Below are 7,317 nucleotides of genomic sequence, written 5' to 3'. Positions count from 1 at the left end.
GCAATTACTCAACAACTGCACTAACAAATGCTGAAAGGAGCGTTTTTGCAACAGTGCAAATGTGCCACAGGATCATGTTTTGATTAGGCAGTTTTCTCTCACATTGTTGCCACATGTTGACGAAATAGGGCATGTTGTTGTTGAGTGAAACCGAACTTAATAAGATAAGTCTGGTGTTTTTTTCCATAAATTTTGCATAGTTTTCCATTTTTCCGTCAACAAATACCCTGAAAAGAGCCAAACCAACAGTGCGATGTCCGTCCCTCAATATTTTCTGACTTCCCCGTATCTGTCTGTTTGCACTCAGCCCCAAGCCCATTAGCTCATATTTGAGATGACAATTTTAAAGAATAGGTCACAAATATATTGTTTCATTTTCAAAAAAGGTAGGAAGGCGGGGACATAAGACAAAGCAGAAGCAAGGATGCCGGTCTGGCCTGCTAGCCCGGCTAAGGGAACTACCACACAGATTGCCACTGCCAAGTCTCCTACTCACCAACGCCAGATCGATCGCACACAAAAAGGATATATATGCAACAAATACACACGGAACTGCTGCGTGATGATTATCACTGAAGCTGGGCTGAACAACACAGCGGCAGCTAGCAGCTAGCAGGGCGAGGTAGCTACCGGCAGGAGACAGGGTAGGTGAATTTAAACAATGTCTGAGTCTTGTTGTCACATAAGGGTCATATTGCACATTGACATTTTAATTAGGGCCCGGCGAAGGCCCTATTGAGTGTTATTGAACTCAAGAGAGAGTTCCTTATTAATTTGTGATGGTTTGACCCGCCCCCTATGCTTAAACCACGCCCCCTTTCATAACTGGTGACCCGTTTAAGGTAGACTCTTATGTGAGGTATCATTGAACTCAAGAGAGAGTTCCTTATTAATTTGTGATGGTTTGGCCCGACCCCTATGCTTAAACCATGCCCCCTTTCATAACTGGTTTCCCGTTTAAGGTAGTCTTATGTGAGGTATAAATGAACTCCTTTTTTATTGGTAAAGGTTTGCCCCGACCCTGATGCTTTGGCCACGCCCCCTTTCACAGCTAATGAACTGTATGACGTAGAGTCTTGTGTGCAGTATCATTGAAATCGGCAGGGAGTTTCCTTTTCATTGGTGACGATTTGCAGTGTCTGAGTGCCGCGCAAATGCACGGTCGCAAGGAGCGGCGTCCGCCAGTAACGGCGTCCGCCAGTAACGGCGTCCGCCAGTAACCCTGACGCGCGCAGAGGCGCGAGGGCCCGTCTAACGCTGCTTGCAGCTTTAATTGCATTCTGTGTCTGTTAAGAGGCACAAAGGCACTCTTTAGAACATGCCCCCAAAACTGCCGTTTTAGCTAAGTGAGAGCTCTACACGTAGCTGCAGCAACTCCGTGTTGCTAGCACCGATTTGGCTCGTTTTGTTTTTTCTATGGAGAGTACTCGCATATTTATAGCGATCAAGATTAATGTAAAAATTGGCCGGAGTTTTCCTTTAAGTTCAGCAAGTACAAAAAGAGTTTGAAAATCAAATGAAATCTAGTCAGCTGTCACCAATGAAGCAGTGCCAATCAGTTCATTACCTGCATGTGGGACAAGTGGCTACCTGTAATATGTGACTATGCTGGACTGGTGATTCTTATTACACTAACTATATCCTCACTGCTATGACAAACAGGCATTGTAAAGTAGACTTTGTGGCTGAACATTTGTATTAGTTTGCATTTGATTGTGCAGGTGTAGCCTGACTAATAGGTGGCCACTGGGTTGTTGTTTTTTGTTTTAAATGAAAACTGTTTTTTCAATTTTATATGATTTAGCCTATAATGTTTATTCTCTGTACCCGACTCATAACATTTGATGCCATAACTCTGACTGTGGACTTGCCTGCCCAGGGACCGCTGATGCAAATTTAGACTCTGGACAAATAATAACTAAGTTTTAATATGCACTGATAAAATGATTGCATTTACTATTGTGAAAAAATTAGGATTAGTTGGAGAGTATTTCCTTTTTTTTTAAGATACATTTTTGGGCATTTTAGGCCTTTATTTTTATAGGACAGCTGAATACATGAAAGGGGAGAGAGAGGGGGAATAACATGCAGCAAAGGGCCGCAGGTCGGTGTCGAACCCGCTGCCACTGCGTCGAGGAGTGAACCTCCTCCTCCTCTATATATGGGCGCACGTTGGAGAGTATTTCACACAGGGCCAGATGTACTAACGCTTTTGCGTCCACTTCAGGCGTATTTGTTTTGCAACGTGCGCGTAAAAGCATGGCGAGGTATGTACAAACAGGCCGCACTGAAGTAAAAGCGCAGACTGCCTGTCGCGGAAACTGAAAATGGCAAATTGCGCCTTTCCGTGTCATGCATATGCATTCACGGGAGGGTCAAGGGGAAAGTGGGAGTTTCCTCTAAAGAGATGGGAGGGGAAGCGTAAAGTGCGCCTAATTATGTATTCCACGGTATGTACAAAAACCGCCCGTGAAAGCGCGCCTCTATTTGGGGTGAAAATTCTCCGCCTCTTAAAAGCAGGTGTAAACCTGGAAGCGTGTTTCCTCGCATATGCCTCCTGGTGAAATGGCAGCAGTAATCCGAGCAGGACGAAGACAGAGGCCAAGGAGACGAGCTGAAAGGATTTTTGCCACAAGGATCACACTTTTTCAGTTGAGTGAACACAAAATCATCAAGCGTTACAGATTAAGCAGCCATGCAATATTACAGTTACTGGAAGAAATCAAAGATGACATAGAATCTCCGACTCAGCGTTCACATTCCATTCCAGCAGTTGTTAAACTCCTCGCTACATTACAAACATTGGCATCGGGATCATTTCAAACAGTCATAGCATCAGCAATGGGAATATCGCAGTCTGCACTCAGCCGTATCATAGCACAAGTACTTAACGCTTTGCTACAGTGCAATTTACGGTATAGTGGGAAAAGGCGCTGATAACCCGATGAACTGCAGGTTTGGTAAATACGACGTAAGCTGAAGTATCACAGCGTGCGCTTTCTGCAGGTTGGTCATGGCGCTGATAACACTACATCGACAAATGTATGTACATCTGGCCCACAGTGTTTTGAGAAATAATGATTTTGAATAAAAAGTTTGTTCCAAAGCAACTGAGAATAAAAAAAGCACCACTGACTACAATTACAAATCACTGTTCCCAGATTGCACTATAGACCAGCATTGATAAAATTACTTTCAGAATAAATACACAGTATTTGCTTGTAGAATGAAGGAGTTTTAAAAATCCTCATTCAAGCACCACCTAGTTTACCTCAACAAGCCTCGCTCCTGGGAGAAGGCCTGCAGGAGCTTGTGATCCGTTACCCTGTAATTATTCACTTGACAAGGTCTTCCTTGTAGTACATTGTGCATTAGGCTAATTTAAACATGTGACAAAACACAAGCATTTCTGACAAGTCTCAGAATATGTTAACAATGGCAGCGGCGCCGAATTAAAAAGACATGTTTACACCTAGAGACACATTCTCATAATGTTACAATATGCAATCTGTTATATTCAAATAAAGAGGAAGTAGAATGTGAATGTACAACGGTGTTAATCAGTTAGATTTATACTTGTCAGATGTGGGAGGGGGTGACAGACCTGATTTTATTTATTTATTTAGCGAATGATCACATTTTCATTACAGAAGACTCTTAAAACAGCTCACTCGATCACTGTGCTTCCATCCATCTGCCAGTCAGTCCATCAATCAAAACAGACAGAATGAGAAAAAAAACAAAAAAAACCATCATAAGATGAATGCAAAACTATTGCGCCCTATCATCTTATTTCCAGCATCTACTTTTGCATAAAATTAATTTCCTCCTACTCTGTCACTGGCTAATACAACCCTCTACACATCTTTATTACAGGTGTTTCTCAACACTAAAATGCTAATCAGATACACTATATAGTCAAAAGCAGAAGTTCTTAATTTCTTTTCAGCCAAGGACCCCTCACAAGATGGAGAATATACCGGGGACCCCCTCATGTATGTTTTACACTTCTATAGTCTTAGTTATGAAGAACAAGAAGAGAAATGTATTAGAAATATATTAGACATGTATTCAGTATATTTGCAGATTCTAATACTTTTGATTTGTTAGATAAGAAAGCAATCTTCTATTATAGATTTAAAAATGTAATTATCTTTCATTGAACTATGAAGCCATTTGACCCCCTGACCCCACCTTGAGAATCACTGGTCAAAAGTATGTGGACAGCCCTAGACAGATCCTTGTATCAGCGTTCCCACACATTATCGATTCATCTTTACACCCTTTGAAAAGAGATGTTCAACAATCACGTGTTGGTGTCATGTTTGAGTGCTCCACATGCTTTTGGCCATGTAGTGAGCATTCCTGCCTGTCCAGGCGGAGAGTGGTGTTTGTTCGTTAAATATTAAATTGTTTGAATTTCCGATTTCTGCAATCTTTGACAAAGTAGTTGCTTGGATACATCTGAAAACAAGATGTATTGATTTGGCTGAAGGTCCAAGTGATGCCTACCATTAATCCGGATAAATCAGAGCTAAATACTTAATATCATGCCCTGTTGTGCTGTTGTGAAAATGGTTTGGATAAGTAATAAGTAGTTCTGTGTCTACATCCCCCATACTTTTCACACCGTGCCTGCTAAAGGGTAGCTATTTGTATCAGGCATGGCAGAGAGCAAAGTTTGGGTAAAGTCGTCACTTTCTGCTCCAAGGAATCATGGGACCAGCAGCTGGCAGGTGCAGCAGTTTATCACAAACCCAGAAATAATTGAAAGTGACAACTGGCAGCACCACAAATGATTTATTAGTCTTTTACTCAGCTCCTAACCATCCTCGGGGCTGGAATCAATTATTCACCAACTATGTGTCTTCAAATCATTAATTCTACTGTGTGAAGCCAAACGCTGTCCCACTTCATGTACCTCCTCGTGTACCAGACCTTGGACTTGTTCCACCAGGTTGTGCTCCGTCTGGAAGACATCTGCATCCGTGCGTCCAGCAGAGACACAGTCAGAACGGGGTCAGATCCGTTCATGTGAAGCACTCCGAGGAGCCACATGAAGATATATTCAGAAATGTTTCAAACAACCAGCACAGTCAGGCCAATTCATTTCTCCTTGAGATGATAAGTGATTGGAATTCATCACTTGTGCTGCACAAATTAAAAGTTCAGCAAAATACGATATCACCATATACAGCCAAGTATTAATTTATCAGCCTGATATTACTTTCAATCAAATTTGGATATCAGCCAGTCAGTGTTGTCCCTTCCCATATATATATGATGGATACAATGGTTAGCTTTGTGGTTTTAATTATGATTGTGCATGGGTAATCATGGGTTTAATATGTTTAGCATTTAAAGTTTTAGCACCACTTGGTCAAAATGTTGTTTCAAAGGCTTCATTATGTAAAATAACAAAATCTTAGGTCAAATGAAATATTGCTATCAGTCTGAAAAGAGTATATTTGGGTGGAAGGCAAGCCCTTATTCTCTACCAAAACAGTGCTTTTGTGTGATAAAACAATGTCCCTTATTGTCACATCATTCATTTGGAACTTTAATTAAAAGGCCATCATTTACCTAGTTGTATTTAAAAAGTCTAACTATTTAAATTATTTGCTATTTTGGTTTTGTCAACAACAATGCATTTGTCTGTCTCTCAATACTTTCGGACTCCCCTATTCTGTCTTTAGCCTTCATCCCCAAGCCCATTTGTTTCTTCTGAAGACATAAAAAACAAATACAATGCAATACAAATATATATATATATATATATATATATATTTTACATAGAAACAGCTAGGCACTTATGATTTTAACAAAACCTACTGAAACAAAGTGAACAGTGTATTTATTGGGAACTATTTTCAGCTTTGCATTAATAAATATGTGGTGCACTAATGAGTATTTACTGCAGCAGGATGTATGTGGGATTTACTCAAAATAAACAGTGTTTTTATTCAAAGTTGTGTTTCTTGTATGACATGCTTTATAAATATTATTTAGTAGTTCATTGCTATATGATAAATACAGACGAACTTGTCAAGGTGGCATCTGATGCAGAAATACTATGATTACAACTAACACAGAGACAGAAACATACAGTATGTGTCTCAATTGTTACAATTGAGCATTTGAAATGATTTATCGGGCTCCAACAGGATGTGAGGTTGACCATAACAGAGTGGGATACATCTGCTCTCTCACTTCATTCAGTCTTCATATATTTCCTTATGTGTGTACACTGAATTATAAAAATATAGTGTGTGAACCAGCCTGGTTTGCTTTTTTAGGGGTGATTTCCTGTCATCGTACATCATGTCATGGTAATTATCTTCCCTTTTCCTTTATTTTATTTCATCTTATCAGTTATGCTCTTTCTCGTCAACATATCAAAATGCAGACAACAAGCAGTACGGCACTAGAGGATTTTTCTTCTTATTTTTCACTCAAAAGAGTTTAGGTTTTATGTATAATTAATCTGGTGTGGTTTTAAAGTTCAGCAAGCAGTGTTTTATCTGTTATAACTCAAGCCCTCTCATCTTTATGAATACAAAGCATATATAATGTGCTGCCTCCCTATTATTAATTATGGAAATAACACAACAAAAGCACATCCTAAATCCATTACTGTTGTAAGCTAGACTTGTCTCAATAAATCAGCGTCTACAATCAAAATTGAAATAATTTTTTATGCATAATGTATGTGCTTGTTGCCACAACATCTGTTCATTATGCAGAGTAATGCATTCTTGTAGTTTTTAAAAACTTCAGTCCTATAAAATAATCATAATGACTGCTTCATTACAGAGCACAGGAAGACAGAAGTACATTTTACAATACATCTCATGATTTACAGTTTCATCTACTTTTTATAGTCAAGTCAATCACAAGTTTGAGGGGAGAAGTGTGGGGGGAGACTCATTAAGGCAGATGTTTGTGTAATCACATGCGTTCATACAAAGCACATCAGGCTCGTACGTGAAGTGGGTGTGAGGGGTGTTTGGACCCCAGAGCCCGAGTCCCCTGGCACTCATAAAAAGCCCCGTGAGAAAACGTTCATCAGCCTACCTGGGCTGCATTTATTAAGGGGGTTGAGCTCATTTTTCATTTTGTGCACATTTTCTTGAAGATGTAGAGATGTGAAACATTGTTTGTCATACATGTGTGAAATAAACTCATTAAAAAAATTCTTAATTGGCCACATGGGGGCGCTACAATTGAATTTCATTCAATTCACTCCCCCCCCACACACATTGGTTGCCAGGCTGAGACCGCAGCATTCAACAATGTTAGACAGCGGAGTAGCTAACG

This window comes from Sander lucioperca, chromosome 10 (genome assembly GCF_008315115.2).
Source record: "Sander lucioperca isolate FBNREF2018 chromosome 10, SLUC_FBN_1.2, whole genome shotgun sequence".
Taxonomy (NCBI): Eukaryota; Metazoa; Chordata; class Actinopteri; order Perciformes; family Percidae; genus Sander; species Sander lucioperca.
This window is presented reverse-complemented; position numbering follows the sequence as displayed.